At 46.1% G+C, this 14644-nt stretch overlaps 1 long non-coding RNA gene across 9 annotated transcripts; it reads left to right on the plus strand.

Annotated features, from left to right (window-relative positions):
- Nucleotides 1-2628: 2628 nt before the first annotated feature.
- Nucleotides 2629-11322, plus strand: LOC122182038. Of its 9 annotated transcripts, XR_006179679.1 has the most exons (8): nucleotides 2629-2864; nucleotides 3266-3805; nucleotides 3925-5489; nucleotides 5657-5782; nucleotides 6241-6294; nucleotides 6662-6771; nucleotides 7190-7535; nucleotides 10594-11322. It is a non-coding gene; the product is annotated as an uncharacterized LOC122182038 (long non-coding RNA). The 9 variants fall into 9 exon arrangements; XR_006179682.1 differs by having other exon boundaries at nucleotides 5657-6771; nucleotides 7190-7255; nucleotides 7377-7535; XR_006179676.1 differs by having other exon boundaries at nucleotides 5657-6294.
- The last annotated feature ends 3322 nt before the right edge of the window (nucleotides 11323-14644 follow it).

The following is a 14644-nucleotide window of genomic DNA, read 5'->3' on the forward strand; positions in this document are numbered from 1 at the left end:
ATGCTAAATGATGGGTAATATCCAAACTGAGGAGTAGAGATTTACTGACTCCCCTTTGACAAGTAAATACTAGTAAGCACTTACAAAAGTACCTCATTCTGTTAAGCCTTCTCGGGCAGCAGCTTCTAATGCTCTTACATATCATTCTCACCTCAGAGCCCACGCATCCACCGATACGCTTTCACGGGTGTCTGCAGCAAGACAGAACATTTCAGAGGAGCAGCAGCATCACTGTGCAGAGCTTGTATGTATTTGCTCTGCAGTTAAGGCCGAGACTGACTGTCCGTCATAAACCTAATAAACATAGACCCTTCAAGAGACAGGACTCAAAATCCAAAACCTGCTGAAGTGTTGAATGCTCTCCCAGTGTTTTTTTCCTTCACGACTTAATCTAAGACGCAGTTCTAAAATCTTCCGTGAGGCTGAATTATAGGGGGTTTAGCTTAGGGCAGCTCCGAAACATGATGCCACCAAATGACTGTGAGAAATCTGTGTTGTTAGCAGAGGAAAGCTCGTACGCTTTCTTGTCCTCAGAGGAATGCTAAGACTTAATGATTACAGCTGAAAGTACAAAGGTTTTTTCAGACTTGTTTCTAAGGGCACAAGCAGCATCTTACAGGCTGGAGTAATAAGCATTGCCTCGGGAGAGTCACTGCTTCTGACTTCCCCGGGCTTTACTTTATATGCAGAAGTTTACAACGAGTCAAAATACCTTCAGAATATAACAAGTACAGCCGGCATGTACCTGCAGCATCTGAGGAAAAAAGTCTTCAATGAAAAGCAGGTTGTCAGTCGTTTGTAGGTTCGCGTGGGTCCTGAATAAGCGGACACCATTAAGAACTCCTTTTCGTATAGACAGTGCAATATTTATAACTGATCACAGGTGAGAGGTGTCACTCTCTGCCAGGCAACAATTCCTGAACTTTTAGTAACTGTTTAGCTCAACGCTAGGTACATCTCTGAGACCTTAACTCTCGTACCTCCACGAAAAGAGACGTAAGCTTTTTAAATCAATTTTTTTTCTTTAGGAATATAAGGTGACAGGAAGCCTTTCTCTCAATCACGTGGGAATGTCACTCACTCCAGCCTTCTTAGCGATCACACGATGAACCACGAAAAGATGCACTTTAAATTTCTCGTTAGACAAACAGCATACTGCATGTAGTCTTCATTAAGATCGCATATGTCACCGATTATGCAAGCGTCATTAAGCAGTGAGTGAATACACCCACAGTCACAACTCTCTTTTGCCAATATCATGCAATTAAAGCGTGCGTATAGGAAGAAAAACAATGATCTGACGCTGTAGCACAGATGTAGATGGAGATGTGCACGTGCAAGATGAGTCCGCACCCCTTCTGCACGCTGTCACCGCGTTGTTGGGGCGGACCGCTGACTGCCAAGGATAAAAACTGAGGATTGCTTCGGGGCTCTGGTTCAGGATAAAGTAGCTGGCTCATCAGCCAGTGGGAACCCATCCCAGACCTCCCCTGTTCTCCTCAGTACGGAGCTATCTGCACAAGCTGAAGGAGGATGCCATAAGATCACATCTCTTTTTCATCCCGCATTAGCACACAAAGGCCCACAGGTCCCCTTCTGTACCTTCCAGACTGTTTGCCCATTCTGTTTTATTCACCACAGATTTCAGCAGCTTTAAATAACCCGATGATTTGCAGGCATGAAGAGGTTTGGGAGGAACCCACCGGCAAGTTCTTTGGGCCTCTCGGTCAGATTTTATAGCCTGGGGCCTCTTTCCTTTGAGCAGATGCGCCCATTCACAGACAGTGAATGGGACACGTGTGAAGAATTCATTTAGAAGCCAAGGAGCTGTATGTGCTAGGAACCAATTGGCATAGTTTACAGCTACGTGAACCGGAAGTGAGAAAGCACTTGTTTCTGTTCAGAGCAGCGGCCTATAATTGCTCACAAAACATACTATTGGGAAAGTCTATACAGAATAGCCGTGTCCTCAACCGGAGAGACCAGAAATCTCACCAAAAGCGTTCCTACCCATTGATGTGACACGTGAACGTAATCCCGAGCAATGCTGTAAAGAACCGTTCGTAAAGCTCCTCTTCGTATTTCACTACCAGGCAATTTTCTTTGTGCATCGTTGACCCACGTGGGGTCATTTGTCACATCGCTACATGTGACATGTAAACATTTTACATGTTTAACAAACTTTTTTTTTCTTTTTTTTTTTCTTTTTTCTTTTTCCTTTTTGCTTTTTTTTTTTTTTTTTTTTTTTTTGGACGAGGGGAGAGGGAATGTGGAGCAGACACCACGCAGAGAGGGGCTCTGGAAGCTGTTAAGGCTGGGGACGTTCTTTGGAAGGGTGTCGCATGAGATGCAAAGTGATCCGTTCGAACCGTTAGGCACAGTTATTTAACTTACTAGTGAATCCCACAACGAGGTGAGGAGAAGCGCTTAACGAACTTTAACTAAAAGTGCGGTTTAAGTCCCTAGTTCAGATCTGAAGAGCACGTGTCTAACTGTCAGCGTCCCCGGCCGGCCCTAACGAGCCACACCGGCGCTAACGAGGCAACGACTCCCAGGTGCCGCGGGGCCGCAGCTGCCCGGGCACAGCTGCGCCTCGTCCGCAGCGCGGGGCGGGTCCTCCCCAAAGCCTCTTAAGCTGCGCCGGAGGCCGCTGGGAGCCACGAGGGTGCTCCGCAGGCACACTGCTCGCGGGAGTAACGCGGCGGGCTCTGTTCCAATATCCTGTCCTTGCGCTGCTGGCGCTAGAAAGCCCCGCGATGGGCTGTTTTTAGAAGGAGGCCTTGGGATTCTGTGTAACGCTCTCCGTGTGTTGTTTCGTTTCAGGCTCTGGTGAGATGTCTCTCGGTGAAGATCAGCCCGAACCGGTGAGTCGTTCTGGTGGCAATGGGATCGCGGAGGCTGCCAGCGCTCGGGAACCGTTCAGGTCCGTCCGCCCTCCGAGGCAGGAGGCCGCCGGGCTCTCGCGGCGCTCCGTTCGGGAGCCGGCGCGGGGCCACCGCCGGGCTCCTCCGGCTTCTCGGAGCCGGTGTAATGTCGCAGCCCGGCTGCCGTCGCGTTCTTGGAGCGGGCTGCCGCTCAGTTCCCGGAGTCTTAGCGCGGTCCTGGGTGCTTTCAGCCCTTCCGGGCATTTTTTGTGGGGGCTTCGGTTCCTTCTGATTTCATCGGTGGGAGCGAACGGGACGGGGGTGTATTCTTCCAGTCTCCCAGCCGCTGGGAGTAAGAAGCGACGCAAAAGGCTGCTGAAACAAGTTTTCTCCTGTTGCAGGCTGAGCGAAAGCTGCAGCAGAGCCTGTCGTCGTCCCGAACCGGTGAGATAGTCGAAGTGGTGAGTAGTTTGGGGGTCACTGGTAAGTTAGCTGTTGTTGGGGTTGCGTAGAGCCGCTACTCGGCCGCTCCTGTTTCTTCGGGATCAGCACGGCGCCGCCGACGGGCTCCACGTGGCCGTATTAGAAGGGCCGGCGCGGGGCGCCGCCGAAGGGTTTTGCGGGTGCTTCAACCCCTTCTGCTTCCAGCGGTGGGCGCGAGCAGAATGGTACCACACTTTCCCTGCCCCTTATTCGTAACTTCAGGCGTGTGATTTCATTCCCATTACAGAGATGCGGTGGGACAGCTTGGATGACTGGAATGCTGTTGTGGATGGCTGAGTTCCTTATAGGAGAGACAGACGGGTGAGCTGGTCTTCCGGTGAGAGAACTAGATCATACTGAGCCCACTCCCTGCACCCCCTTGGAGGCTGTTCATGGAGCTCTTTCCACAGGGTTCAGGGCCAGAGTGGGGATCCTGCTGCGAGAGTCTATGGAACGAGGTAAGCAGTGTCCTTTTGTCCCTGACCTGTGTGTTGCCCCCGGGCTGGAGTTTTTGGCTGGGAGCAGGGTCAGAAGACACAAGTGCTTCTTGAGGTGCATCTCTATTTCTTGATTTCAGCTCTAAAGGTGTGTGGCTGGCCTGCCTCTGGAGGAATGAAATTTCCTGAGGGAGAGGTGAGAAGAGCAGCCTGCAGGGCTCCAGCGACTGTTACCTGGGGGAGCTTGGGGTCTTGGTGCTGTTTCTTGTAGCGTTGTTTCCGTTGGTGAGGTCCATTGCCCCTGAGGTGTGTTTGTCCCTCAGGTCCTGGTGCAGCTGGTGTCCTGAGAGGAAAGTCCTTCGTCCTGGGCTGGGAGCTGTACTGCAAACGTGGGAGAAGCGGAGTAGATTGCCCAGGTAGGCACTGTTTGTAGTAGTGTGTTCTGGAGGTGGTCCTTGGCTAGATCGCCAGTGCCCTTGGTGAGCGTATGTTGTTCTTCCTTGTCCCCAGAGTCCCTGTTTGGATCCTGTAGAGGGGGTGGCTTTTGCTACTGCACAAAGTGCTCTTGTGCAGCAGCATGACTGTAGGTTGCCGAGAGAAATGGGGGACGAGAGTTCAAAGAGGGGGGCAGAGAGTGGGTCCCCAGGGCAGTGCCTGCTGTAAGGCCTTTAGGAAGTGTTTTGAAAAATTGGAAGAGAAATTCTAGAACGAGGGATAAATATAAACAGAGAATGGTTAGATATTGTGGTGTTGTATGGCCTGAACCAGCAATTGCAGGGAGGAGAAGTATGTTGGCAGAAATGTGTCTGAGACTGCTGACAGAGTGAAGGGTAGCTGCTCAGATCAGCCCCTTTAACAGCCTCCCTGAACTGAGCTCTGTGATTAGCACTGATACTGAAAACAAGAAGTTCTGCCAGCTTAAGAAAGAACTGGAACAATGCAAAAGGGCCATCACAAATTCTCCTTTTCCTAACTCAAACTCCACTAACTCAATAAAACAAACAACATACTGCATACTTTTCTAAGCTATTAGAACCTATATCTTAAGGATGACCTGAAGGTATCCAGGTGGTAGTAGCAACTACCTTATTGGTTGAAGAGAGTATGTTTGTAACCTCTGGGGGTGTGAGGAGCGGATTTTGGGGGGTGCGGGGGGCGGTTGGGGAAAAATGAACGGGGGAGGGAATCTGCTTCTCCACCTCATTGAAACACACGGTGCCAAACCCTCCCCTGTGGAGTTGGAGTGGGCACAGAGTAATTGGCCCAACTTTGAGGGAGCTGTGGATCATATAAATTTTCTCCAAGTAAACTTTTATGGGGGAGGAAAAGGGAGAAAAAAACCAATCATTTGTGCAGTTCTAGGAGCTGCTGTTAGTGTTGCTGTAGAAATCTGTAGCGAACAGCCTGTGGCAGAAATGAAACTGTTATTTCAACCTTAAAGAAAGTGGTTACATACTTGCAAGACCAATTAGAAGATACTAGGGGACAGTCAGAAAAAGAGGAACACTTAAAAGCTCTCCTTCAGCCAGTCCTTGGAGAGCGGTTAGTAAATGAGAGGGAGACTAATGCTAGTTTTCCAGGTAGAGACTTTCCTCCAGGAGAAAATTTGGAGGCTGCGAGAGCCTAAAAAGAGAAATTGGGGAAAACCTGGCGACCCTTCTCTGCCCTCCGATAGGAACTGGGCACTTGTATGGAGAGAGCAAAGGTGGGTACTCTGATTTACTACACTTGCAGTGTAGCATAAAATTGTCACTGATGGATTTCATCCATCTTCCAACTTTGGTTCATTGGGGAGTGGGCAAGTGGGGTTTCTTTTTTGTTTTCTCCTTCAGTTATGCTTTCTTTAACTGTGGTTCCTCTGGAACTGGGAAGTTCCCTCTTTTGTTTTCCAGGTGCTAACAAATGTGGATCCTGCTGCTGTGCCCACGTATTACCTTCATCACCCTGCTGCTTTCTTTGGGATCCCTGTGGTATCATTATCGTTGCCGTTTCAGACAGGTATCTTCCTCTTTTTTTGTGTGTGTAATTGGTTTTGTTGACCCTATTATATTCCACGGCTTGTCACGGTCCCATGCCCGTATTGAGCTTAGCGAACGTGTGGGACCGAAGTCTAATTCTGACAGAGGCTTAACCCTTTTGACTGCAGTTGTGCCCAGTATTGGAATATATTGAGGAAACAAATGGGGCCAGGATAGTACTGGCAGACTCCTGCAGCTCTAAGGAGATGCTGGCCAAAGACTGAAAATAGGGTGTCAGATGTAACAAGCGGTCTACGTGCATTATGGCACCCCTGCAGTCTTCCCTGTTAGCACTGTGAACCAATTGGTGTATTATCTGAATGGGGGAGAGTTAATGTAAAAGACCAGCAGTTACTGGTAGATGCTCTTGTCTCAACTTGAAATAATATCTTTATTGTAGAATGTAAAGAAAACACTTTTCTTGTTTAAAATTCAAAGGCGATTTGGGAGAATGCAATCCAGGGTGAAAGATTATTTCCATCTCAGTGGCATGTAAGTAATTGTACTTGCGATCTGGTCAATAACTTTGCCACAGCTCTTTTTCTAACAATATGCAATGTTTTGTTATATGCTGTATACCTAATCTTTGTGCGGGGACTGAAGAACAATGGGGTTAAGCCCTACTCTTTAGAATGCAGAGTATGGACCCAACAGAACAGAATCAAATGGCAATCTACTGCCATTAGTTCACGTGTTGTATGGGAACAGCGAGGACTTATTTGTGAGAGTAACACCATTGAGACTCAGGGCACCTGTCTTGACCTGTTTTGATTTTGCTAGCATTATGGGATGTGACTTTGCCATTCCATTATGGGAAGTGTTTAGTTCTGATTACATCGTAACAGTTGTTTTTCTGCAGATGTATGGTAATCCAAGACTTGCCACCTACCCCAATTTGAAAGAATTTCACTTTGGTGAAGAAATTATTGCAATGTGACAATCTGTACCAACTGCTGGACTGCATTCAAGGTAATGGACAATTTTTTTTTTTTTTTTTGCTGTTAACCACGATGCAGAAGAGAGACACTGTGTTTTGAAAAGGGTGAAGAAGGATGGAGAACACCATTGGTGGGAAATGCTCTTTAGACAGTCACTAAAAGCAAGATGAGTTTTTAAATCTGTTCTTCACCCAGTTATGATCTTATGAAGCCTAGCAGTGAGGTAATGTTTGCTTGTAATCATATAATATGTGAAAGTCTGGCACATGATGACTGGCCCAGCTCAAAATACCCATGGAGTTTGAAAGTTGACCTAGGTGTCAGTTTACTTTTTGTAGCCTCTTGGTGATCTATGGGTATGAGTCTTACTTTTTTGTTTTTTGTTTTTCTTTTTTTCTTCAACATGTCTTTCCCTTCTCCCCTCACTCATGTTAATATTTTTCTTGAAGCCATTGCGGGACAGCAAGAACAAGCTTAGCACTGCCGAGTGGTGTGAGAAGGAGGAATGGCACCTGGTGAGCAGCACGCATCTGAGGTGTGACAAGGGAAGATAATGGCTGACTACTGGGAGCATAGATGGTGCTGTTCCTCCTGATGAATGGAAATACTCAGAGCTATCATTGCTGCGATGGACAGGACAGGATGCTCCTGATAATAGAGGTAGTAGGTACTGAAGAGTTCTGAGGAGGAACGGATAACCCATTTGCTGAAATGCAGCTGTGAAATCAAGGAGATATCACTGACCAACCTGCTGCCTCCCTGCAGACCCAGGAGACATTGCCGGATTCCCTGGTGGTGAGTGTTATTGCTTTTGTAAACTGTTTGCTAGTATTTTTCTTTATTATTGCTTTTTCCCCATGTGCCCTAGTAGCTTAGAACCTGTAATGCTGATTATGCTTTGATGTTAGATGTATTGTTGCGTGCTGGGAAGAAGGAAGGGTGAATAAATAGATTTCTTTATACTGGAGTATGGGGAATGGCAAGATGATTAGTTTTGATGAAGTATTATCAATTATAAGGTTGGGTTAGTAAACTAGTTTTCTGACTTTGGAAGTGTTGAATAGGTTGGTGTGTAAGCACAGAAGGGGGGTATTGTGAGAGGTAGGTTGTGTTTATTGCAGTGGAGATTACCAGTATTTACGTATGTAGTGTAGGATAAGTTGAGGCTGGGGTGATGTGTAATTGAATCAGGCACTAGGTGAGAGTCTGGTATGGGACAGAGGTAGTTGAAACTTGTTCTCCTATTGCTGTGAAAAGTAGGGACTGTAACCAAAGATATTGGGTTGGTAGCAGACACTGTATGGAAATGTAGTAAAGGTGTTGGAAAATTGTGAGCCTGAGCTGCTCTATTGTGGGTATGTAATGGAGGTGATTTCAATGTCTAGTTTTGCAAGTTCTCTCTTGTCAGTAGGGGGTGTGTGCCTGTTAGGGCAATAAGGCGTGAACTGTTCTTTGTGGATCTTCAGAAAGGTTTTTCTTAAGTGTTTCTTATGCAGTGAGGATCTGTTTGAGGGTTTTGGTGTATCTTGGTTTCAGTTCTATGTGTTTGCTGGAGCTGTTTTCTTTTTTCAGGAGGCACTTTGGTTTGCTTGTGGTGTTTTTTTTTCAGGTTGGCACTTTGTTTCAGTTCTATGTATGTGTTTGCTGGAGATATTTTCTGGTTTGTGCTCTTTGTTTTTTTTTTTTTGGTAGTCACTTTGGTGTGTATGAAAGGGGGGAAGGCACAGTGTGCACAGAGTGCACACTGTGCCTTCCCCCCTTTGCATGGTGCTGTTGACTGAGATTTGTACTATCTTGAAAGAGATTATTTTTTTTGGGTAGGGGGGTGGGTGCAGGTCAGTAACGGAAATTTTTCTTCTTCTGGCTGGGCCGGGGCAGCCCTGGGAAGGGCTGAGGGGGAGCCCCCGGTGTCTACTGGGGCTCCCTTGAGTGTGGTCTCTTCCCTAGATCCTGGAGTGGCTCTTGATGTTCCTGGTTGCAAAGGAATGAAATAAAGATGAGATAAACTGGGTTCTGTGTCCTGCTGAAGGAGAAAAGTCAGATTATTTCAAACCTCAGCTAAAAGCCTGTTTCAAGTACTCACTGGCATGAGAGGATGCTTGCTCTGTTTAGTAATTGAATGTGCCTGGAGGGCTGTTGGTGGATTTTGCTCCTGGAGAGGTTTGGTTAAGTGGCTGGAGGTAAAATGATCCTGTGGTGTGTATCTTTGTATGTGTCCTGTGTATGCTGTGGATGGTTTTTAGTATTGGTAAGCTAAGTAGGCTGAGGTGGTAAGGAAGGATGAAAGCTGCTGCTGTGCTCTGTAGCTTTTTGCTGTTACCTCTTAGGGTGAAGTAATTGGCCTAATGGGGAAATTCAAAATGAAAATTCCAGTGAAAGCTCCTTTTGGGTAGCTCTGAGGCCAATTCAACTACTTTACTTTCAATTTACTTTTTATAAGTAAATGCAGAAAACTCTGTGTGGGTAGGGTAAGGTTTCACTTTGCACCCACAAATGCACCCAATTGAGTCATGGGACAAGCAACTTAAAAACTAAAAATTTTTAAAATGGTGAAAAGCTAGGTCTACCTCTTTGATAAGTCTACTCAATTCAGCAAGAGGAGATCTTTCAAATAAAATTCCCCTCTTCTCATTTCAAAGTATGCCCCCAAAGAAGTGGTAACTAAGCTTACTTTTGCAAGGTGGGAAGTGGGTAATGATACTTCCCTTTATCAAGAAAAAGTATTGGATTGAGAAGGCTTTCTTTTTCTACTGCAAGTGCAAATGCTCTGCTGTGAGTGGGGAACTCGGGCGCCTATGATATCTGTGCTAAAATGGAACAGTTAGACTTAGCTAGCTCAGGTTTTTGTGGTGAAGTGGATACCTGACCATCTCTGACTTAAAACAATGGTAAATCCTTGCTTACCGCCGAAAAAACAGGGTGCGCTGTCTTTCTGTGCTTGGGCCTGGGTCCCTTGATGCTGGCATTATTTATCTTGGGGAATGTGAAAAGTGAAACAATGATTGCTTTGTCTGTTGGCTATTTGGCATGGCAGCACGCTCTGTAAAAGAAAGAGGGAGACAAATCAGTAATGGTTTTTAGAAGTTATCTACTGCAAGTGTACAGTGCATCAGGCTTGCTTGGTGTGCTGAATAAAATTGCCATCTGCATTGCCACTGTTTGTATTGCTGCAGTTGTACTTTTTGGATAGAAATGTTTGTTTAATTCAGGAGAGCTTTCCAAGCTCAAAGGTGAGTGTGCTCTCCTGAGAGTGGAGTGGCAGTGGCTGTCTTGCAAGAAGAACCTTTGCTTTCTTTACTTAAGATAAGTTCACAAAAAACTCTGTTGTTTTCTTGCTAGGTAACCTGAGCTTGTGCTTCTTGGCAAAGCTCTTTGTGATGAATCTCAGTAAGTTAGTTCCTGTGGACCTTTGGCCCAAGCTGGGACTGAACTCCAATGCAATTGACAAAAATACTTAGTGTTCTGCCTTGAGCTTATTACCAAAAGAAATAGAACAGTGGTGAGGTTCTGCCTCTGTGTTAAATGTATAGTATATTGTATCTTTCTGCAAGAGTCTGCAATTAACTGGCTTTGTGTTTGGTTAGTTAATGATAAATAGCAGCTGAATTAAAAGTGCAACATGTAGACAATTCAGGCCAGAAAATGCAGTTGTTAGAGTTAGATGCAATACTGATTTCCTAATGACTTGACTTCTGCACTTTCAATAAGTTATTTTACTCACAAGTTCAAGGTGAAGGGCAGGTTCTCGATGGTTGAGACCTGTTTTCCCATGGCGATGTCTAAAATGCAGATTATGGAGAGGAGAAGTTTGTGAAGAGCAAGTACTAACTCGGTTGTCTCTTTTGCTTTACAGAATGACAAAGCGTCCCATGTTGGAAAGGCCCCCTGTCTCCTTGCCCTGTGTGGCATCTGCTGGGACTTCAGCTGCGCTGAGTGGCAACCAAATGCTTTTTCAACTCTGGCAGCCGTGGGCTGTTGCTGCTGCTGCCTTGGGAAAACTTGTTATGATACCTCAGCCCCTCTTTCAGACAAGTTTTTCCTCAGCTCCCATCTGACCCTCCTCTGACTTAATGTGAGGCTCTTCCCTCCCGCCCTCTTGCTAGCTCAGGGGAAAAGAAGCTGCAGCCTTCTTTCAGCTAGTTGGAGAGAAGGAGTTTGAGCCCTTCCTCAAATGCTTTTTGAGCCCTTTATTTCTTTGTTTTACCCTGTATTGCCCAGACCTGCATGCAGCGCTTGCAGCAAGTCTGCATCGCAAACTGATCCCTTCCTTCGCTTGGCGGGTAGCGTCCCCATGTGCCCCAGGGTGCGGTCAGCCTTCCTGGACTACGACTGTATGCTTCTGGCTTGAATTTAACCGGCACTCAACTACAGCCCTTGGATTCCTTCCTCCAGGGCAGCTCTCTGGCCTCGTCCCTGTCTCCATGTATAACTGGGGTTGCCTGGTCTCAGGTGCTTGCTTTTGACAAGCTTCAGGTGGTGGGTGATCAAACAGGTATCAAGGCAGGGCCTTTCTATGCCTGACCAGACTGCAGCTCCTTTTGTATCATCGGCAAGCATAATAAAAACACATTTGACTCCTGGGTCTTGATTGTTTGTACAAATACCAAAGGGAACTGCCTGTGATAAGAAGCTCTGGACTCTGGCTGCTGTCTGTCTCGCAGCCTCTCACAGTCTCGCTTATTCACACAAATGCTTGGAGCCTCTTTTGTATGGGGCTGAGTCACTGCTTAGATATCTGTATGAAGAAGAGAAAAAGAAAAAGCTGTTTTTTGATGTAGGTTGTGGTTTCTACATCGGAGGCAATATGTGTGTGGAACTTAACTGCAAGAGAATACATCTCCCTTCTGTAACACTAGTGTTCTCACAAGGGGGGGTGGCTCTGAGTGGTGATAAACTTTCAGGAATACTTAAGAAACAAGATACAGTAACTACTGAATCAGGATGTGTTAAGAGAGCTGAAGACAATGGATGCATCCCTCTAACAGAGGAATTAAATATGCTCTGTCTTAAAACAGTTATGAACTCATAGCTACCATTAAAATTCTCCCACCCTAAATTGGATATTTTTAACTGCTACAGTCCAAGTCATTTCACAGTTCACCTTATTAGCATGTATCCACGACCATTACTATCCAGAAGGGTTGAGTGAGACATACAGTTTGCAGCTACAAAGCCTAAAATCACCAGAAAACCCTCTAATGGTCCAAAGTGTTCAGAACAGAGCTTCCAACGTATGTACCGGTCTCTTTAATGTCTTGCCTTGTAAATGCAAGTATAAACTCTGCTTACCCTCACTTTAGCTACAGGCCTGGGCTACATGAGTGTATCCCTCCATCGGTGAGGAGAGGAAAGGATTTCCTTTCTTTATAACTTTTATGACAAATCAGAAATAAAATCCTCAGTATTTAATTCATGTAACCTTGTCAGCAACAAATGGCATTTGACCGTGAACGGTTTCAATAATTTGATGTTTGCTCTGTCCCTGTCGCATGAGGAAGCTCTAATCACCTCTCGTTTCTGTGCTTATGTGTGGTAAAGTCCACAGTCACCCCCCTTCCACATCAACTCAGGTTACCCCGCTGAGAAGGAAAAATCCTCTCCCCAAACCTACAGAGTGAGTGTCAAACTAAAGGGATTTTATGCTTGAAACAGGAGTTCTCATACGCTTCCTCACCCAATTTAGTCTTTCTCAGTAACTCACAGGTTCATAAGTAAGCACTCAATGATAAACAGCAATAGAAGGAACAAAAGTAAGGAAAGAGCAAAGATTAAGATTTCATCTTCGTAACTGAACCGGGACCGGCTCAATGAAAAGATGTCACAAAAAGAACAGTGCTCACCCATCTCTGAAGATCTAGGCTCACAGAAAAACCCCACAAACGATGGATCTCCTGTAAGAGATCCTTCCTCGGCAGCAGTCAGCCCTTAAATGAGGTTTCAGAGGGGCGGAGGCTGGCTGCGTTCCTTCCCTTCCCACAGGTAAATCGCTTTCACCTGTGCTCCCAAGCCTGACCCGGTCTCTTCTTCCAGGTGCTCAATCAGTGGTTCTGGCCCTGACTTGAGAGTTCCCTTACAGTCATGCAAGTCTTAGCACTTACAATACAAGCTGTTCAGACTACAGAGACACACCGGCCTCGAGAGGTCAGGCAGAACTGCTTCCCAGAGGGAAGAGGAATTGCTTACCCTTCTCAATATGTTTCCCTAGAGATGAGATCCCACAAACTTACCTAGCCTAGCAAAAGTGCACGAGAACGAGACAAATGAATTCTGAGGAAGAAAACTGACTGCACCGGTCAGGACTGCTGGGGAAGACGACTATGGAGATGGACGGGCGACAGGCTTTTCCCTTGTTCTGCTTTAAAGAGTAGTCTGATAAAGGAAGACCGTCAAACATCAGAGCATGCGCCTGAGCACGTGGTCTGACTCACTGAACCCTCTTCTCATTAATTAACGCTAACAGAAAAGGCAAAATCTAAGGTCTCCCTTAAAAAAAGCTGAAGGAAGAATTTGTTCGGTTCCCAGACAGGACGATCATCTACCTCTTAAAATAAATTTACTTGCCATATCCTCAGTAACTAACTAGTTTCCAACCAATCTGGTTACCAGATGAAAATTTGCTCCAACTCAGAGTATTTTACTCTTTTTTCAAAAACCAAACAAAACCCAAAAATAATAGGAAAATACCTTTTCACGCAGACCCGGTTGTTAACACCGCAGTACATCCTGTGCTCAGAGAAGTCTTACTTTAATTCACCACACACGAGACTCACGCCGTTACGAAGGCCTGCCTGCAAAAACAGACAGGAATTTCACAAGAAATACACATCCATAAATATGTTCTCAAATGCTAAATTATAAAAGAGCATAATAGGAACTCCTCAAGGATGCTTTTCTCCAGCCCCCAGCAGTAGAAATCCATCTCAGAAGGCAGGAAACCAACATGCAACAGAGCAATAACCTGCCAGGGAATAAATGGGAGGAAAGAAGGAGAAAGCGAGGGCAGGGGAAATAGGGAAGCGTCGCCTATGAAGAATGCGGAGATGCTTTTCAGGCATGTGGGGACACATCGACCGACACACAGATGAAACAGAACACGGTACGAGATAGAAAAAGTAACAAGAAAGGATTTTTAACGGTGCGCTGCTCAGAAGAAAAAGGCCAAGGAAAGTATACTCTGATAAGCAAGAAAGGAGAAAAGGCAACAATGGACATAGGGAAGGCTGAGGCGCTCAATGAGTTTTTTTGCCTCAATCTCTGCTGGCAGTCTGGCTTCCCATCTCTCTTGTGTCCCTACGCTTCTGGGTGGGGGCTGTGGGAGCAAAATCCCACAAAAGCCCGTGGGGGTCTGATAGCACCCATCCCAGAGCCCCAAAGAGACTACCCAATGCAATGGCCGCACTGTTCTCCATCACATTTGATAAGACGTGGGTGTCAGACAACTCCCCAGTGATTAGAAAAACATCACACGCCCATTGTTTAAAAGCCCCAGCTGGACTCCTGTACCCAAGTGTGAGAAATAATGTGGACCTGTTGGAGTGGGTCCAGAGGAAAGCCACAAAGGCGAGCAAAGGGCTGCAGCATCTCTCCTATGAAGAAAAGCTGGGGATGTTGGGTTTGTTTATCTCAGAGAAGAAAAGGCCTCACCGTGGGCTTCCAGCACTTTCAGGGAGATTATAAACAGGAGGAAGACCAGCCTTCTATGTGGTCTGTATAATGCTACAACACAGTAGAAAGCACAGCATAGGAACAACAGAAAGATGGCAAAGTCCTAGGCTGCAGCAAACAAGGACAAGCCCAAACACAGGAGCTGCCACACCTGCACACACAAACAAGCAAACAAACAAGCAAGCAAACAAGCAAGCAAACAAGCAAGCAAACAAGCAAGCAAACAAGCAAGCAAACAA

The sequence above is a fragment of the Lagopus leucura genome, unplaced genomic scaffold, assembly GCF_019238085.1.
Source record: "Lagopus leucura isolate 7727_CA_CO unplaced genomic scaffold, USGS_WTPT01 Super-Scaffold_100012, whole genome shotgun sequence".
In the NCBI taxonomy this organism is placed as follows: domain Eukaryota; kingdom Metazoa; phylum Chordata; class Aves; order Galliformes; family Phasianidae; genus Lagopus; species Lagopus leucura.